Source organism: Manis pentadactyla, chromosome 9 (genome assembly GCF_030020395.1).
Source record: "Manis pentadactyla isolate mManPen7 chromosome 9, mManPen7.hap1, whole genome shotgun sequence".
NCBI lineage: Eukaryota > Metazoa > Chordata > Mammalia > Pholidota > Manidae > Manis > Manis pentadactyla.
In genome coordinates this window covers 59,625,155-59,644,876 of record NC_080027.1, presented here as the reverse complement: position 1 = coordinate 59,644,876, position 19,722 = coordinate 59,625,155, and the positions used below count along the sequence as shown (strand labels likewise).

At 42.0% G+C, this 19,722-nt stretch overlaps 1 protein-coding gene across 6 annotated transcripts in view; it reads right to left on the bottom strand.

Annotated features, from left to right (window-relative positions):
• PRMT3 (protein arginine methyltransferase 3) overlaps positions 1-19,722 on the bottom strand; it is a 144,975-nt gene that overhangs the window by 84,272 nt on the left and 40,981 nt on the right. The gene's annotated exons all lie outside the window — the stretch shown is intronic.

Genomic DNA, 19,722 nt, shown 5'->3' with positions numbered 1-19,722 from the left:
TTTAAAGTTTCAATTTCTAGTTGTTTGTGGCTACTAATATCTTCTCTTTTCTTCTTGATAAGTCTAGCTAGAGATATATCAATTCTATTATTTTTAAAAAGAATCTACTTTGTTTTTATTAACTGTATTGTTTTGCTTGGTATTTCATTGATTTCTGCTATTTCCTTTTTTCTACTTATTTGAGTATATTTTGCTTTTCTTTCTCTACCATAGTTTAAGACAGAAGCTTAGATCATGAATTTAAAATTTTTTCTTTTCTAATATAAGCATTTGAAACTTTAAACTTCCTTCATGGCTTTAGCCACATTCCACAAATCTTGATACACTGTGCTTTTAATTCAGTTTAAAATAGCTTCTAAATTCTTTTCCTTTGGATTTGTCCTTGTCTTTGATCTCTGTCTTGTTAATTGGGTCTTTAGGCCAAGGATTGGAGAATTATGGCCTGCTCGCCTGTCGCCCACTTTTGTATAGCCCACAGGCTTAAGGGCTGTAGCAACAGATGCTTAAGAAGCATCAGCATAAGTGACAAACCATAAGTGTCCCACGAAGCTTAACATATTTCCTATCTGGCCATTTATAGAAAAAAGTTTTCCAACCTTTGCTTTGGAACACTACAGAAGCATACCTAAGACAAAGAATTTAATGAAAAGATTAATATAGAATTAAATGGAAAGATATAAAAAGGTGAAAAGAAAAGGGACAGAAAATATATTTGAAAAGATAAATGATGAGAATTTTTGGAACTGATAAAAAGCATTAAAAGCCACATATATAAAAGAAATCCAATCAACCTCAAGTCTATTTTTTTTAAAAACCCATACAATACAGTAAAACTTCAACAAAAACAAAGAGCAAATCTTCAACAAAGGGAGATTACCTTCAAAGAAATAACAGTTATTATGACAGGTGACTTCTTAACAGCAAAAATGGAAGGGAGAGACAGTGAATGGTATCAATGAACTAGAGCAGAAGTAGGCAAGTTTTTTATTAAACTGCCAAATAATAAATATTTTAGACTTGCAGGCCATATGTTTTCTGTTGCAACTACTCAACTGCCACTGTTGTATTAAAGCAGCAATAGATAATATGTAAACAAAGGGCATGGTTTTATTTACCAAAAAATAAAATAAATAATGGCCTGTGACTAAAGTTTATTTTTTTAAACAGTGAAACTGTGATTTATTGATAGTGACATCAGGAAAATAAGGATTTAGACAATCATCATTTTTTTGTTGGTACTGATATATTTTTTCATTGAAGTATATGTCTAAAGTTTATTGACTCTTACACTAAAGCAGTATTCACTGCCAACCTAGAATTCTACATAGAAAAATACCTTCAAGAAGAAAGACAAAATATTTTTGAAGCAACAAACATCACTTTGTTCTGCAACAGCCATAAATGCACAATGAAAGAAATGCTAAAGAATCCATTCAGCAAACAGGAAAAATGATCCCAGATGATCAGGGAAATAGGAAGGAATGAGAAAAGAGAAAGGACATCTGTGGACAAGTAAGTAGAAAGGACTGTCAAAAGCTGACTCACATAAACCAAGGATTTTACCCAGCACCAGGCTTTGCAAATAATTTCAAAAATACTAGCAGTTAAGAGATACAGACTAATCAGCGAGAAGTCTGGGACATTAAGGGCAGGTGCTCTGGTCTGTCTTTCCCTTTATCAGACATGCATTCTCTGGCCCAGAGTATACAAGATCTCTAAGTAAGGTGCTTGGGCTAAGAACTTACATGTTAAGGAAACCCTCTCTAAGTACAAGATTGCTTCTTGCTTCTTCTGTGTCGATTTCTTATGTCTTTGAAATTATTAATAAAGCTTAATATTGGGTAATCCCTCTGGGTAATGCTGGATACTTAGGTTTGTGTGAGTCTGATTTGAAAATATGTTAGCTCAGAGTGGTGCTGTGAGGACTCTTGAACAGACCCATGAATCACAAAGGCTAAAGGCATTTTTTAGCCAGAAAAAAGAGGGGACTAAAAGAATATGAGGATCTAATCCTGAGACGGTTGCCTACACATCCTCGGTATAAAATGGCAAAACTTAGGCTCAGAGAAACTAGCTACCTTCCTGATTGGGAGCAGTAGGCATAAGGATAGTAAAAAGTTCCATTCTCTGGTTGTGACTAGAGTTTTAGATAAATGCCAGTCCTTTCAGATAATGGTTAAGAACGGGTTTTCCTCTTCCAGGAAGGCTTTCTTATGCTAATATGGCTACCTGGGGAGATGAAGTATCTACTAGGAAAGTAATGAACTTAGAGTTACGCAGGTCAGGTCATATAACAACTAATTCGCCAGTGAGTGAATGGTAGGCTGCAGCATGCCTACCTCAAGTGGGGCTGTGGCCCTGCCCTCTCCTCACCCCATAGAATTTAGCTCCAGTAGGAATGCTATGACTGCAAGTGAACATAGACTGGCTTTACGATAACAATATAATTTCATACTATTGACAGAGATGATACAGATGTAAAATCAGTGACTCCTCATTCTTGAGCACTTTATGAAAACTTGTTATTGGAAAGCCAAGGGAATATTCAGAAGGCAGTGTCTGAATGCTTTGTTCAATTACCAAGAATGGGATTGCATGATGTCTTTGACATACAAAAGGAAGGCAGCATCAATAGAAGAAGAGACAGAGGGAGAAAACAAAAACCAACTCACTGAGAGAGGCAATTTAGATAGCTTTGGGAAAATGGTATGAAAAAGATGAATTAAGTGAGGTTTCTACCAAGGAGCTTTTAACAAGCTTTGTAGAGGATGGTTCAAATCCTGATAGTCTTTAGGGTATTCACAGGCTTATTCTTTGCAGAAATTATTGCAGAAAATGCTGTAAGATTAAAGATACCTAAGATATATATGGCAAGAAGATACAGGCCAGGGTCAGAAGGTAGACTGGGGAAGAAGTTAAAACAACTCACCAATGATTCATGCACAACCTTTACTAGGGGACATTTATCTTCATTTCATGAGTGAATTTTTCATTAAAAGTGACTTAATATCCTTGCATTATCTGGGAGGACATTAGAAATGTTAACAATACACTTTAATATTTTAAATTTCAATGTCTAAATTTTCATGTTCTTTATAAAGTACAAATGATTTTTGTTTAATTAAGCATTTGACAATCTTGATATATTATTGTTGTAATAACTTATTTATAGTTTATGTCTGAAGTCAATATTCAAAAATCTATCATTAGTGAACAAGAATAGTTTTGTTTCTTCATTTCCAATACTTATACCTTCTTTTTGTTTGCTTTGCTGTAATGTCCAGGATCTCCTTTCATGCTGAATAGAAGAGTTAATGACAAGTCTCCCTGTCCTGTTCCTGAACTTGAAGTGAATGCTTGCAGTGCTTCAGCAAGATGTGGGCTGTAGGCTTTGTTTTTGTAGAAACTCTATCTTTTTTTAAATTATTTATTTCTTTATTTTTATTTTTTTGAAGAACATTATGTTTACTAGGCTCTCCCCTACCCCAAGTCCCCCCCACAAACCCCATTACAGTCACTATCCATCAGCATAGTAAGATGTTGTAAAATCACTACTTGTCTTCTCTGTGTTGCAAAGCACTCCCCTTTCACTCACCCCCCACATTATAGATGCTAATCATAATACCTCCTTTCTTCTTCCCCACCCTTATCCCTCCCTACCCTCCCATTCTCCCCAGTCTCTTTCCCTTTGGTAACTGTTAGTCCATTCTTGGGTTCTGTGAGTCTGCTGCTGTTTTGTTCCTTCAGTTTTTCTTTTGTTCTTATTCTCCACAGATGAGTGAAACCATTTGGTATTTGTTTTTCTCCGCTTAGCTTATTTCACTGAGCATAATACCCTCTAGCTCCATCCATGTTGTTCCAAATGGTAGGATTTGTTTTCTTCTTATGGCTGAATAATATTCCATTGTGTATATGTACCACATCTTCTTTATCCAATCATCTACTGATGGACACTTAGGTTGCTTCCATTTCTTGGCTATTGTAAATAGTGCTGCGATAAACATAGGGGTGCATCTGTCTTTTTCAAAGTGGAGTGCTGCATCCTTACGGTAAATTCCTAGAAGTGGAATTACTGGGTCAAATGGTAAGTCTATTTTGAGCATTTTAAGGAACCTCGATACTGCTTTCCACAATGGTTGAACTAATTTACATTTCCACCAACAGTGTAGGAGGGTTCCCCTTTCTCCACAACCTCACCAACATTTGTTGTTGTTTGTCTTTTGGATGGTGGCCATCCTTACTGGTGTGAGGTGATATCTCATTGTGGTTTTAATTTGCATTTCTCTGATAACTAGCGATGTGGAACATCTTTTCATGTGTCTGTTGGCCATATGAATTTCTTCTTTGCAGAAGTGTCTGTTCAGCTCCTCCGCCCATTTTTTAATTGGATTATTGGCTTTTTTTTTTGAGGAGCGTGAGCTCTTTATATATTTTGGATGTCAAGCCTTTATCGGATCTGTCATTTACAAAAATATTCTCCCATACTGTAGGGTACCTTTTTGTTCTACTGATGGTGTCCTTTGCTGTACAGAAGCTTTTTAGCTTGATATAGTCCCACTTGTTCATTTTTGCTTTTGTTTTCCTTGCCTGGGGAGATATATTCATGAAAAAGTCGCTAATGTTCACATGCAAGAGATTTTTGCCTATGTTTTTTTCTAAGAGTTTTATGGTTTCATGACTTACATTCAGGTCTTTGATCCATTTTGAATTTACTTTTATGCATGGGGTTAGACAATGGTCCAGTTTCATTCTCCTACAGGTAGCTGTCCAGTTTTGCCAGCACCACCTGTTGAAGAGACTGTCATTTCGCCATTGTATGTCCACAGCTCCTTTATCAAATATTAATTGACCATATATGTTTGGGTTAATGTCTGGAGTCTCTAGTCTGTTCCACTGGTCTGTGGCTCTGTTCTTGTGCCAGTACCAAGTTGTCTTGATTACTATGGCTTTATAGTAGAGCTTGAAGTTGGGGAGTGAGATCCCCCCTACTTTATTCTTCTTTCTCAGGATTGCTTTGGCTATTCGGGGTCTTTGGTGTTTCCATATGAATTTTTGAATTATTTGTTCCAGTTCATTGAAGAATGTTGCTGGTAATTTGATAGGGATTGCATCAAATCTGTATATTGCTTTGGGCAGGATGGCTATTTTGATGATATTAATCCTTCCTAGCCACGAGCATGGGATGAGTTTCCATTTGTTAGTGTCCCCTTTAATTTCTCTTAAGAGTGACTTGTAGTTTTCAGAGTATAGGTCATTCACTTCTTTGGTTAGATTTATTCCTAGGTATTTTATTCTTTTTGATGCAATCGTGAATGGAATGTTTTCCTGATTTCTCTTTCTGTTGGCTCATTGTTAGTGTATAGGAAAGCCACAGATTTCTGTGTGTTAATTTTGTATCCTGCAACTTTGCTGTATTCTGATATCAGTCCTAGTAGTTTTGGACTGGAGTCTTTAGGATTTTTTATGTACAATATCATGTCATCTGCAAATAGTGACAGTTTAACTTCTTTACCAATCTGGATTCCTTGTATTTCTTTGTTTTGTCTAATTGCCATGGCTAGGACCTCCAGTACTATGTTAAATAACAGTGGGGAGAGTGGACATCCCTGTCTTGTTCCTGATCTCAGAGGAAAAGCTTTCAGCTTCTCGCTGTTCAGTATGATGTTGGCTGTGTGTTTATCGTATATGGCCTTTTCTATGTTGAGGTATTGCCCTCTAAACCCATTTTGCTGAGAGTTTTTATCATGAATGGATATTGAATTTTCTCAAATGCTTTTTCAGCATCTATGGAGATGATCGTGTGGTTTTTGTCTTTCTTTTTGTTGATATGGTGGATGATGTTGATAGATTTTCAAATGCTGTACCATCCTTGCATCCCTGGGATGAATCCCACTTGGTCGTGGTGTATGATCCTTTTGATATATTTTTGAATTAGGTTTGCTAATATTTTATTGAGTATTTTTGCATCTACATTCATCAGGGATATTGGTCTGTAATTTTCTTTTTTGGCGGGGTCTTTGCCTGGTTTTGGTATTAGGGTGATGTTGGCTTCATAGAATGAGTTTGGGAGTATTCCCTCCTCTTCTATTTTTTGGAAAACTTTAAGGAGAATGGGTATTATATCTTCTCTGTGTGTCTGCTAAAATTTCGAGGTAAATCCATCTGGCCCAGGGTTTTTTTTTCTTGGGTAGTTTTTTGATTACCGCTTCAATTTCTTTGCTGGTAATTGGTCTGTTTAGATTTTGTGTTTCTTCCTTGGTCAGTCTTGGAAGGTTGTATTTTTCTAGGAAATTGTCCATTTCTTCTAGGTTTTCCAGCTTTTTAGCATATAGGTTTTCATAGTAGTCTCTAATAATTCTTTGTATTTCTGTTGGGTCCGTCGTGATGTTTCCTTTCTCATTTCTGATTCTGTTGATGTGTGTTGATTCTCTTTTTCTCTTAGTAAGTCTGGCTAGAGGCTTATCTATTTTGTTTATTTTCTCAAAGAACAAGCTCTTGGTTTCATTGATTTTTGCTATTGTTTTATTCTTCTCAATTTTGTTTATTTCTTCTCTGATCTTTATTATGTCCCTCCTTCTGCTGACCTTAGGCCTCATTTGTTCTTCTTTTTCCAATTTTGATAACTGTGATGTTAGACTATTCATTTGGGTTTGTTCTTCCTTCTTTAAATATGCCTGGATTGCTATATACTTTCCTCTTAAGACTGCTTTCGCTGTGTCCCACAGAAGTTGGGGCTTTGTGTTGTTGTCATTTATTTCCATATATTGCTGGATCTCCATTTTAATTTGGTCATTGATCCATTGACTATTTAGAAGCGTGTTGTTAAGCCTCCATGTTTTTGTGAGCCTTTTTGCTTTCTTGGTACAATTTATTTCTAGTTTTATACCTTTGTGGTCTGAATAGTTGGTTGGTAGGATTTCAATCTTTTTGAATTTACTGAGGCTCTTTTTGTGGCCTAGTATGTGGTCTATTCTGGAGAATGTTCCATGTGCACTTGAGAAGAATGTGTATCCTGTTGCTTTTGGGTGTAGAGTTCTATAGATGTCTATTAGGTCCATCTGTTCTAGTGTGTTGTTCAGTGCCTCTGTGTCCTTACTTATTTTCTGTCTAGTGGATCTGTCCTTTGGAGTGAATGGTGTGTCTCCTAAAATGAACGCATTGCAGTCAATTTCCTCCTTTAGTTCTGTTAGTATTTGTTTCACATATGCTTTTGCTCCTGTGTTGGGTGCATATATATTTAGAATGGTTATATCCTCTTGTTGGACTGAGCCCTTTATCATTATGTAATGTCCTTCTTTATCTCTTGTTACTTTCTTTGTTTTGAAGTCTATTTTGTCTGATACTAGTACTGCAACTCCTGCTTTTTTCTCCCTATTGTTTGCATGAAATATCTTTTTCCATCCCTAGACTTTTAGTCTGTGCATGTCTTTGGGTTTGAGGTGAGTCTCTTGTAAGCAGCATACAGATGGATCTTGTTTTTTTATCCATTCAGTGACTCTATGTCTTTTGATTGGTGCATTCAGTTCATTTACATTTAGGGTGATTATCGATAGGTATGTACTTATTGCCATTTCAGGCTTTAGATTCGTGGTTACCAAAGGTTCCAGGTTACTTTCCTTACTATCTAAGAGTCTAACTTAACTCACGTAGTATGCTGTTACAAATACTTTCCTTACTATCTAAGAGTCTAACTTAACTCACTTAGTATGCTGTTACAAACACAATCTAAAGGTTCTTTTCTATTTCTCCTCCTTTTTCTTCCTCCTTCATTCTTTATATATTAGGTATCAGATTCTATACTTTTCCTCTATCCCTTGATTGGCTTTGGGGATAGTCAATTTAATTTTGCATTTGCCCGGCAATCAGCTGCTCCACCCTCCCTACCATGATTTTACTACCTCTGGTGACAGCTATCCAACCCTCGGAATGTAGAACCTGAAGAATCAAGTTAGCATAAGCACAGCCATCTTAAAGGCTCAAACACCATTTTCTAACCTAGAAGGAGAAAAATTACTAGAACTTTGAAAAACAAGTTAGTCAGCCTGTGTTAATTGTAGTGACCTTTAGTTAGCCAACCTCAGTCAGTTAAGTTTATCTTGCTAGAACCACCCTAAACATTCCGAAAGTGATTTTATCTAATCAGACCCCCAGGATGAGGCGTCAGCCGAAAATTTATGTGTCTATGAAAAAAAAAAACACTGTATTGTGACTGTAGAAAATACTGCCCCTTTGAAAATGCTATAAAAACTTCTGGCTTTGTGAGTTCGGGGTCCTCGCTGAGACCCGCTGCGTCGGGCTAATGCATGGACCCCAGCTAGCTGGTCTCTGAATAAATTCCTCTTCCTTGTTGCATCAAGAGACGCCTTCCGTGAGTGATTTGGGGCGGCGTCCTCCTCTGGGAGAATCCAACATTTGGGGGCTCGTCCGGGATCGTGCGCTCACCCCGCTTCACTCCCGAAGCCGTTCTTGGAGGAACAGGTAAGATTAGTGGCGCCTTGAGTTGTCTGTGTTCTGTGTTCTGCTTTTCAGTGAGACCAGTCGGAGTTCTGAAAAGGGTACCCTCTGTCTGGCAGCCGTCCCGGTCCTGTAAGGGGTCGCGACTGCGGTCGGTAGACGTACTTGGAGCACCGCAGGCTGCAACCCTGGGGGACGCCCCGGGGAGTTTGGAGGGCCAGGGACGCCTGGTGGCCTCCCACCTGTTTTTCCGCAAAAGTGAACCGGATGAGATAGGGTTGGTTTTGGGGCGCCGAGAGTATCAGCCCACTGATTCCTTCCGGTTCTTGGTCAGAAATCTGAGGAAGACAAAAAGCGGCCGCTGTGTGTTTAATCTCTGTGTGTCTCTGTTTTATGTGTCCTTTACGTGTCTAATAATTGTTATACTGGCAATGGGACAGACTGTGACGACCCCCCTTAGCCTGACGTTAGGTCATTGGACAGAAGTGAGAGCAAGGGCGCATGACTTGTCGGTAGAAGTTAAAAAAGGGCTGTGGCAGACTTTCTGTACCTCCGAGTGGCCCACTTTTAACGTTGGATGGCCCCCGGAGGGGACTTTTGACCTCTCCACTCTGCTTGCAGTAAAAGCTGTTGTTTTCCAGAATTCAACTCGGGGACATCCGGATCAGCAGCCCTACATTGTGGTCTGGCAAGAATTGGTGGAAAATCCACCGCCCTGGGTAAAGCCCTGGGTGTGAAAGAAAGCGAACTCTCGAGTCTTATTGGCTCAGGCTCAACCTCGGGGAAAAGGGAAAGAGACCACCAAAATACACCCTGACACTCAAGACTTGCTCATGGTTGATGATCCCTCTCCTTACCCTCCTGCCTCTGCCCCGGCGGCCGAGGCCCCGGCGGCCGAGGCCCCAGTGCCTCCGGCCCCGGCACCTCGGATGCCTCTAGCCTCTGGTACCGAGGCATCGGGGCCAGCTCCGGGACCGGCCCAGGGAACTCGGCGGCGCCGAGGGGCCGCATTGGACCCATCAGGTATTTTTCCCCTCAGGTCTTATGGGGCCCCCATTCTCGGGGAGGAAGGAGACCCGCCTTTCCAACCTCTGCAATACTGGCCATTCTCCTCTGCCGATTTATATAATTGGAAAGCTAACCACCCTCCTTTTTCAGAGGAACCGCAGAGACTAATGGGACTGATAGAGTCCCTGATGTTCTCTCACCAGCCCACTTGGGATGATTGTCAGCAGCTCTTACAGGTACTCTTCACCACGGAAGAAAGAGAAAGGATCCTCCTGGAAGCGCGAAAGAACGTGCCTGGAGCTGACGGACGACCGTCGCAACTCCCTCATGATATAGAAAGGGGGTTCCCACTGACCAGACCCAACTGGGACTTTAATTCTCCAGAAGGTAGGGAGTGACTAACCATCTATCGCCAGGCTCTGGTGGCAGGTCTTCGCGGGGCCCCAAGGCGCCCCACCAATTTGGCCAAGGTAAGAGAGGTTAGTCAGGGAGCCGCTGAGGCACCCGCAGTGTTCTTAGAACGCCTGATGGAAGCCTTCAGGCGGTATACTCCTTTTGACCCCACTTCTGAGGAACACAGTGCTTCAGTGGCTCTTGCCTTTATTGGGCAATCAGCGCCTGATATTAGAAAGAAGCCTCAGAGACTATAAGGCTTACAGGATTTGTCGTTGAGAGATTTCGTGAAAGAAGCTGAGAAAGTTTATCATAAGAGAGAGACTGAGGAAGAGAAGGAACTAAGGAAGGAAAAGGAAAAAGAAAGTAAGGAGGAAAAGAGGGATAGGAAGCATGAGAGAAATTTAACAAAAATCTTGGCCGCAGTAGTAGAAGGTAAGGGACGCCCGCCCTCTAGTGGTAGAACTAGTAAGGCAGGGCACCTGGGAAACCGGCCTCCTTTGGATAAAGATCAATGTGCATACTGCAAAGAGAAAGGACATTGGTTGAAAGAATGTCCTAAAAAGCCACTGCAGAAGCCTCCAGAAAAGGTGTTGTCTCTGCTGGAAGACGAAGATTAGGGAGCACGGGGCTCGGAACCCCTCCCCGAGCCCAGGGTAACTCTGAAAGTGGAGGGGCAACCCATTGAGTTCCTAGTAGACACCAGTGCTCAACATTCTGTATTAACTAAAGACAAGGGCCCTCTCTCTGGCAAAAAGTCTTGGGTGATTGGAGCTACAGGCCAGAAACAATATGCATGGACCACCCGAAGGGCAGTAGACTTAGGAGTAGGACGAGTAAGTCACTCGTTCCTCATTATACCGGAATGCCCTACGCCCCTGTTAGGAAGGGACATCTTGACCAAAGTAGGAGCCCAAATATCTTTTCAAGCTGAGAAACCTCTGGTGACTAATCAGGAAAATAAGCCTTTGAACTTGAGTATTCTGACCATAAGATTGGAAGACGAATACTGTCTTTTTATGGAACCAGAGCCCTCCCGAATTAGTCAGGAGTGGCTCGACCGATTCCCAGGAGCCTGGGCGGAGACGGCGGGCATGGGGCTCGCCAAGAACCAGCCCCCTGTAATCATAGAACTAAAAGCTTCAGCCTTGCCAGTGACTGTGAGGCAATATCCAGTAAGTAAAGAAGCCAGGGATGGAATTAGGCCACATATCCAGAAGCTTATGGAACAGGGAATATTAGTAAAATGTCAATCCCCATGGAACACCCCCTTGCTGCCTGTAAAAAAGGCAGGAACGGGAGATTACCAACCAGTACAAGATTTAAGAGAAGTTAACAAAAGGACACAGGACTTTCACCCCACCGTGCCAAATCCCTATAACCTACTAAGCTCCCTGGCCCCAAAAAACATCTGGTATTCAGTTTTAGATCTAAAGGATGCTTTCTTTTGTCTGCGCTTGCACCAGAACAGCCAACCGCTGTTTGCCTTTGAGTGGAAAGATCCCACCACAGGAACTACTGGGCAATTGACCTGGACTCGTTTGCCACAAGGATTCAAGAACTCGCCCACCCTCTTCGATGAGGCTTTACATCAGGACTTGGCTTTCTACCGAGCTTCAAACCCACAGGTAACTTTGCTGCAATATGTTGATGACTTTTTGATAGCCGCTCCCACCCAGGAGACCTGCCAAGAGGCCACTGAAGCCCTTTTGACTAAACTTGCCAAATTAGGGTATAGAGCATCTGCTAAGAAGGCACAGATCTGCCAACAACAAGTGATTTGTTTGGGATATTCCCTGAGAAAAGGGAAAAGGTGGCTTACTGAAGCCCGGAAGCAGACTGTGACGCAGATTCCGGTCCCCACTACAGCACGCCAGGTCCACGAGTTTCTGGGGACAGCGGGGTTTTGTAGATTGTGGATACCTGGATATGCTTCCTTGGCCACCCCTCTGTACCCCCTTACCAAGGGGACAGCCCCGTTTGTTTGGGGATCTGAGCAACAACAGGCCTTTGATGATATCAAGAAAGCCCTCCTCTCAGCACCCGCTCTAGCATTGCCAGACGTAACTAAGCCATTTGTCCTTTTCGTGGACGAACGGAGCGGAGTAGCTCGAGGAGTGTTGACCCAACAATGGGGACCTTGGAAGAGACCTGTCGCCTATCTGTCAAAAAAATTAGACCCCGTGAGTAGTGGGTGGCCTGCCTGCCTGAGAGTAGTAGCAGCTGTGGCCCTCCTAGTTAAAGATTCTGACAAACTAACACTGGGACAAAAACTCACTGTGGTTGCTTCACATGCGTTGGAGAGCATAATCCGGCAAACACCCGAAAGATGGATGTCAAATGCCAGAATGACTCACTACCAGACCTTACTCCTGAATCGTGATCGTGTGGAATTTGCCCCACCCGCCATCCTAAACCCAGCTACTCTGCTCTCCGATTTGGAAAAAGAAGTACTTCATACCTGCCAGGAAATCCTAGCTGAGGAGACGGGGACCCGCCAGGACTTACAAGATCAGCCTTTAGAAGGACCAGGACTCCTGACTTGGTACACAGACGGGAGCAGTTACATTATGGATGGTAAGAGAATGGCGGGAGCTGCAGTAGTGGATGATAACCGAATCGTGTGGGCCAGTGGACTTCCAACGGGCACTTCTGCACAGTGAGCAGAGCTCGTCGCTCTGACTCAGGCTCTAAAGATGGCAGAAGGTAAGAGACTTAACGTCAATACTGACAGCCGATACGCTTTTGCCACTGCTCACATACACGGGGCTATTTATAGACAGAGAGGGTTATTGACTTCTGCCGGGAGAGATGTTAAAAACAAACAAGAAATTTTAAATTTGTTAGAAGCCATCCATAGACCTAGAGAAGTGGCAATAATACATTGCCCTGGGCATCAAAAAAGTGACTCTCTAATAGCTCAAGGAAACAGAAAGGCGGACCAAGCTGCAAAACAAGCAGCCCAGGGAATGAATATCTTACCCCTCCAAGTGTACCCGGAGACCACTTGTATTAAGAGCTTCCAGTATACACCCGAAGACCTCGCTTGTATAAACAAATTAGGGTTTAAAAATTCCTCACCCCACGAGATATACAAGTCTGAAAAAGGGAGAGTTGTCCTGCCTAAGAGAGAGGCAGAAGAATACTTAAGGCAATTGCATCAATTGACACATTTGGGAGCAAAAAACCTAAAGACCTTGGTTCAAGACTCCCCTTATCATGTTATTGGATTAGGAAAACTGGCTGACGAGGTTGTAAGAAATTGTGTTCCCTGCCAATTAGTAAATGTGAGTAAAAATCCAGTAACATCCGGGAAAAGACTTCGAGGGGATCGCCCAGGAGCTTACTGGGAAGTTGACTTCACTGAGATCAAGCCTGTTAAGTATGGATATAAGTACCTTCTAGTTTTCCTAGACACATTTTCAGGATGGACGGAGGGGTTCCCCACCAAAACTGAGACAGCTCAGACGGTGTCTAAAAAGATCCTTGAAGAAATATTTCCCAGGTTTGGAATCCCAAAGGTAATCGGCTCCGACAACGGCCCTGCCTTTGTTGCCCAGGTAAGTCAGGGATTGGCCAAGATTTTGGGGACGGATTGGAAATTGCATTGTGCATACAGGCCCCAGAGCTCAGGACAGGTAGAAAGGATGAATAGAACTCTAAAAGAGACCCTGACTAAATTATCCATAGAGACTGGTTTATATGATTGGTTGGTCCTCCTTCCCTTCGCCTTATTCCGAGTTAGAAACACCCCCAGCCGTTTTAGACTAACACCCTCTGAAATAATGTTTGGAGCCCCGGCTCCACTAAATGCAGCTCACCTCCACGTATCCCCTGAATCTGTGACTAATAAGTTTCTGCTTGAAAGGTTACGGGCTCTGGAAGTTGTGCAGGAAGAAGTGTGGGCCTCTATCTGAGAAGCCTATCGGCCAGAGGACATTTCAGTACCTCACCTGTTCCAAGTGGGAGACTCTGTCTACGTAAGGCAACATCGAACGGACAATCTTGAGCCTCGGTGGAAAGGACCCTTCATCGTCCTTTTGACCACACCTACAGCTGTGAAAGTAGATGGCATCTCTTCCTGGATACATGCTTCACATCTGAAGAAAGCGTCTCAACCAGACCCGTACTGGCAAGTAATTCGAACTGATAACCCTCTTAAATTTCGCTTGTGTAAAAATGATTGTGTCACTAACAATTCTAATTCTAATGACCCAGTTACTTCCCACCTTCCAGAACCCTAACCCCCATGAACCCAGGTTACTCACATGGCAAATCATTACCCCGGCTTCCCAACAAGTAGTAGTCCAGTTAACAGGACAACACCCTAGGGGAACTTGGTGGCCTACCCTCACTGTAGATTTGTGCACTCTCTTCAAACAAGACCCATGGTATGAAGATAAAGTTGGGGTACCCGGATGTGGTACTCGAGATTATACAGTGCATTGGGGCTCTGGGACCATGAAAGAGCTCCAGAATACCTGCTTCTATGTATGCCCAGCCCCCTCAGCCGATAGTGCCAAGGCCTCACAGTGTGGTGGGAAGACAGATTTTTTCTGCAAAAATTGGGGTTGTGAACAAACAGGGACATGCCATTGGCTGACAGGAAGCGCAGGGAGATCTCCTCTAGGCCTCATAAAAATCCAGTGGAATACCGCTCGTGCCCAATGCACGACTAATCCCACCTGCAACCCTATTGACATCTCTTTCACAGATGCAGGAAAAAGGGCAACAAACTGGGAAAAAGGGCTTATGTGGGGACTAAGACTCTACCAGAGAGGCTATGATAATGGAGTCTTGTTTATGCTCAGGCTTAAGGTAGAGACTCTTCCAGCTGTCCCAGTAGGACCCAACGCTGTCTTGCGGGATCAACCGCGTCTCCCAGCCCCAGCCCCAAAACAGGCCCTAGCCCCACCTATGGACTCTGCCACCACTCCCTCCGCCTCCACTCTTGGCCGAGTCACCTCCTTTCCTGGCACCGGACAACGTCTTCTCAACCTCCTTGAAGGGGCTTTTCAGGTCTTAAATACCACCAACCCTAACACTACTGAATTCTGTTGGTTGTGTTTCTCTTCTGGGCCGCCTTATTATGAAGGATTGGGATTGTTAGGCAGTTTTAACAGGACAACCCGTCACAAGATCTGTAGCTGGGGAAGCCACAAGAAGCTAACTCTGACTGAAGTAACTGGAAGAGGAAAATGTTTAGGTTCAGTCCCCCCAACCCATAAAGCTTTGCGTAATGAAACCATAGCTGTGACCTCCTCAGGTGAAAATGAGTATCTAGTCCCTCCTCCCGAAGGGTGGTGGGCTTGTAACACTGGAGTGACCCCATGTGTCTCTACTTCTGCCTTCAACTCCTCCCGCGATTTCTGTATCATGGTTCAGCTGGTGCCCAGGTTGATGTATCATGATGACCTCTCATTCGTAGCTGAATTTGAACCTAGGCATAGATATAGGAGGGAGCCGGTCTCGCTGACCTTAGCTGTGTTGCTAGGGATAGGAGTCGCAGCCGGAGTAGGAACAGGGACAGCCGCTATTATCCAAGGGAACCAACATTATGAGGGACTAAGGACAGCTATTGATGAAGACCTAAAAACCATAGAGCAATCCATTACTAAACTTGAAGAATCTCTGACTTCCCTCTCTGAAGTAGTCTTGCAGAACAGACGAGGGCTGGATCTGCTGTTTCTAAAAGAAGGAGGATTGTGTGCAGCTTTAAAGGAAGAATGCTGCTTTTATGCAGACCATTCCGGAATAGTAAGAGATTCAATGTCAAAGCTTAGGGAGAGGCTAGACCAGAGAAAGAGAGAACGAGAAGCCGGCCAAGGGCTATTTGAATCTTGGTTCACTAGGTCCCCGTGGTTTACGACCTTGATATCCACTCTGGCTGGGCCCTTACTCATCCTTGTGTTGCTCCTCACTTTAGGACCCTGCATATTGAATCGGCTGATAACTTTTGTTAGAGAAAGAGTGAGTGCCGTTCATGTACTAATGTTGAAGCAACAATATTATTCACTCACCCAACAAGAAGATACAAACATTCCATGATTGGAATGCCCTTAAAGAGAAGTGGGGAAATGTAGAACCTGAAGAATCAAAAGTTAGCATAAGCACAGCCATCTTAAAGGCTCAAACACCATTTTCTAACCTAGAAGGAGAAAAATTACTAGAACTTTGAAAAACAAGTTAGTCAGCCTGTGTTAATTGTAGTGACCTTTAGTTAGCCAACCTCAATCAGTTAAGCTTATCTTGCTAGAACCACCCTAAACATTCCGAAAGTGATTTTATCTAATCAGACCCCCAGGATGAGGCGTCAGCCGAAAATTTATGTGTCTATGAAAAAAAAAAAAACACTGTATTGTGACTGTAGAAAATACTGCCCCTTTGAAAATACTATAAAAACTTCTGGCTTTGTGAGTTCGGGGTCCTCGCTGAGACCCGCTGCGTCAGGCTAATGCATGGCCTCTGAATAAATTCCTCTTGCTTGTTGCATCAAGAGACGCCTTCCGTGAGTGATTTGGGGCGGCGTCCTCCTCTGGGAGAATCCAACAGGAACACTTCCATCTATAGCAGCCCCTCCAAAATAGACTGTAGAGATGGTTTGTGGGAGGTAAACTCTCTCAGCTTTTGCTTATCTTGAAATTGTTTAGTCCCTCCTTCAAATTTAAATGATAATCTCGCCAGATAAAGTAATCTTGGTTCCAGGCCCTTCTGCTTCATGGCATTAAATACATCATGCCACTCCCTTATGGCCTGTAAGGTTTCTGCTGAGAAGTCTGTTGTTAGTCTGATGGGCTTTCCTTTGTATGTGATCTTATTTCTGCCTCTGGCTGCTTTTAACAGTCTATCCTTATCCCTGATCTTTCCCATTTTAATTACTATGTGTCTTGGTGTTGTCTTCCTTGGGTCCCTTGTGTAGGGGGATCTGTGGATCTCCATGGCCTGAGAGACTATCTCCTTCCCCAGATTGGGGAAGTTTTCAGCAACTACCTCCTCAGAGACACTTTTTATCCCTTTTTCTCTCTCTTCTTCTTCTGGTATCCCTATAATGCGAATAGTGTTCCGCTTGGATTGATCACACAGTTCTCTCAATATTCTTTCATTTTGAGAGATCCTTTTTTCTCTCTGTGCCTCAGCTTCTTTGTATTCCTCTTCTCTAGTTTCTATTTCATTTATTGTCTCCTCCACCGTATCCAACCTGCTTTTAATACCATCCATCATGTTCTTTAACAACTGGATCTCTGACCTAAATTCATTCCTGAGTTCTTGGATGTCTTTCCGTACCTTCATTAGAATGTTGATTATTTTTATTTTGAACTCCCTTTCAGGAAGAGTCACGAGGTCCATATCATTTAAATCTTTCTCAGGAGTTGTATTAACAATTTTACTCTGGACAAGGTTCCTTTGGCGTTTCATGTTTGTATATGGCGCCCTCTAGTGTCCAGAAGTTCTATTCTGGAGCTGCTGAGCCCCTGAAGCAATGTGGGGGGTCGCAGGGGAGCAGTACTGGGGGTAGGAAAGAGCTGTTCCCCGGCTCCCAGCTGCTGTGTCTTTCTCCACTGCCTGAGCCAGTGGGCTGAGCACACAGGTATAAGTTTTTGTCCCAAAGCAGCCAGATATGGATCCCTGCTTTCCACAAGCAGCCGGAATCCCATTACTCTGCCTATATTAACTTTCCAACCTGGTAGTCATGCGAGTCTCATGAAAGCACCATGAAATGTAGGTTTGTGCTCCCAGGGCAGATCTCCGGAGCTAGGTACTCAGCAGTCCCAAGCCTTCCACTCCCTCCTGGCTCCGTTTGTCTTCCTCCTGCCGGTGAGCTGGGGTGGGGGCGGGGGGAGGGTCCCACAGAGCCACAGCTCTGCTGGTTACCCCGTTCGCTAAGGTCTGCTCTTTTCTCCAGGTGTGTGCAGTCTGACGCGTCCTCTTTCCTGTTGCTCTCTCAGGATTAGTTGCGCCAATTAAATTTTCTAATTGTATCCAGTTTTAGGAGAAAGCCTCTGTCTCTCCTCTCACACCGCCATCTTTAATCTGTCAGAAACTCTATCTTAAGGACATTTTTTTTCTAATTCAAGTTTGCTAACCAGGCCACTATTTCACACTATACACAAAAATGATGCCCAGTGGATTACAAACCTAAATGTAAAAAACATGACTATAAAGCATTTACAAGAGAATATGGGCAAATATCTCCATAAGGCTTCTTACTAAACTCACAAGTACTGGCAACCACAGACAAGAATGTTGCTATATTAAAATTGAGAATTTCAGTACTGAAAGACACTATAAGGAGAGTGAAAAGGGAAGCAAGAATGAGAGAAGACATTTGTATTGCATAAAACCTATAAACAACCCAAATCTAAAAAATATAAAGATTGCCTATAACTAAGTAAGAAAAAGACTCAACTCAACAAAAAGTCAAGTAAAAGGTGTAACAGCTATTTCAAAGGGAAGTCCAAATGGCCAACAAGTCATGTAAAAAGGTGCTGAGCCTAACAATAACAAGTACAAATTTAAAGTGCAATGGTAAATTGCTATGCAACCAACTGGAGAACAGTTTTAAAGGTAGACAATACCAACCAGAATTGTTATATGCTACTGGTGGAAGTATAAATTGGTCAAACTACTTTGGAAAATAGTCAGGCAATATCTAGGAAACGTGAAGATATATATACCCTAAAGTCTACAATTCTATCTGTAAGGATATACCCCATAGAAGTGGGCACCAGTGCACATGTACAAAAGTTCCTAGCAACAGCCATAAACTGGAAGACACAAAAATGCCCATCAAGAATAGAAAAGAATTGCTATATATTCATCACTGGCATTCTATACAATAAACACAAATGTTATACACAACATGAATGAACACTAAAAATAATGTTGAACAAAACAAATTAGACAAAAAGAATGCAAAATGTATGATTTCATTTATCTAAAGATCAAAATTGAGTAAACAAAACTATCTTTTAATTACTCATTTAAGTTGTTAAAATATAAACCAGAACACAAAGTGACTACAGTGAGTCAGTATGGTAGGTACCCCAATCAGGTAGAGACAGCCTTGACTGAGAAAGGGCCAGCGGAGGTGGGTTGGATTCTAAAGTGCTGGTAATGTTCTATTTCTTGTTGTTCATGCATAATTATGTACATACTAACACATTACTTATGTTTTATGCACTTTTTAATATGCTATATATATATTAGTTCATATGAAAGTTAAAGAAAAGGGTGTTTATATCATAAATTTAAGTTTTATTTAATAAAATTCTTTGTGATGAAATTGCTCTAGTTGCTTGCTATTTACTGAGATAACTATTAAAGCTTTAACAATTACAAACACTTCAAGGAAACAAAAAGCAAGCTGCTTAAGAGAGCAAAATGTTCCCATTGCCTGGAAATATCTTCAGAATGCTAATGTTGAAACTAGATGTATTCTGTAAGTGGCCATCTGCTCAAACTGTTTATTGCCTGCTACAAGTCATAATCCTACTTGCATCAGTAATTACTTGTTCAAATACAAATATAACAGGAAAGCTTAAGATTCCAGGCAATACACAGAAAAAAAGAAAAGGCCATAATTCCCAGTAATACTACATTAAAACAGCTCAACACAGATATTGTTTACACTGATAATGTCTTTCATGGGACTCTTCATCTCCTTCACCACCTGATTTCCCATTTATGAAAAAACTATACATTTTACTTACTTTTCTCAAGTGGCTACTCACCAAACCTTACTTCAGCATAAAAGTATTCCAAATGAATTCTATCTCTGGACTTACCTATTCAAAAACTAGCATAGCTTTACTCTATACAAATATGACATTGCAATTAAAAAGGCTATTTATTTTAAGTAAGTTTCTT